A 462-nucleotide genomic window follows, 5' to 3' on the forward strand; every position below is an offset into this window, starting at 1 on the left:
AAAGAAGTCCCATCTTGAAAATATATGTAAATAAAGTGTCATGGCTTGTCTATAAAATTATGATGATTAGTGGTGTGTATTTGTATCATGGTTGGTAGGGGGAGAGATTGTGATGTTTTAATTTGCTTCCGCTAATGAGTCGCGCTAGGACCGTTTTGTTTTTTGTTTTTTGTTTTTAAATGTGTCTATGAATTACGACGCTTCTTCTAAGGAGAAAGGTAATAAGGTGTAACATTGGCGCTTGTGGCGACCTACGAAGGGTTCGGGGTGCCACACCCCGACACCTCACTTCACGCCTCGCTCGCTCTAACGCTTGGCTCTCTTCCTCCTCCGAGCGCCTATCCGCGAGGTCTCGCCTCACATCGCGCTTGCTCAAACACTCGGCTCTCTTCCTTCTTCGAGCTCCTCGCCCCAACGCCTCACTCGCTCTAATGGCGAGTGCCTCGCTTGATGCTTGGCTCT

The sequence above is a fragment of the Eucalyptus grandis genome, chromosome 2 (genome assembly GCF_016545825.1).
Source record: "Eucalyptus grandis isolate ANBG69807.140 chromosome 2, ASM1654582v1, whole genome shotgun sequence".
NCBI lineage: Eukaryota > Viridiplantae > Streptophyta > Magnoliopsida > Myrtales > Myrtaceae > Eucalyptus > Eucalyptus grandis.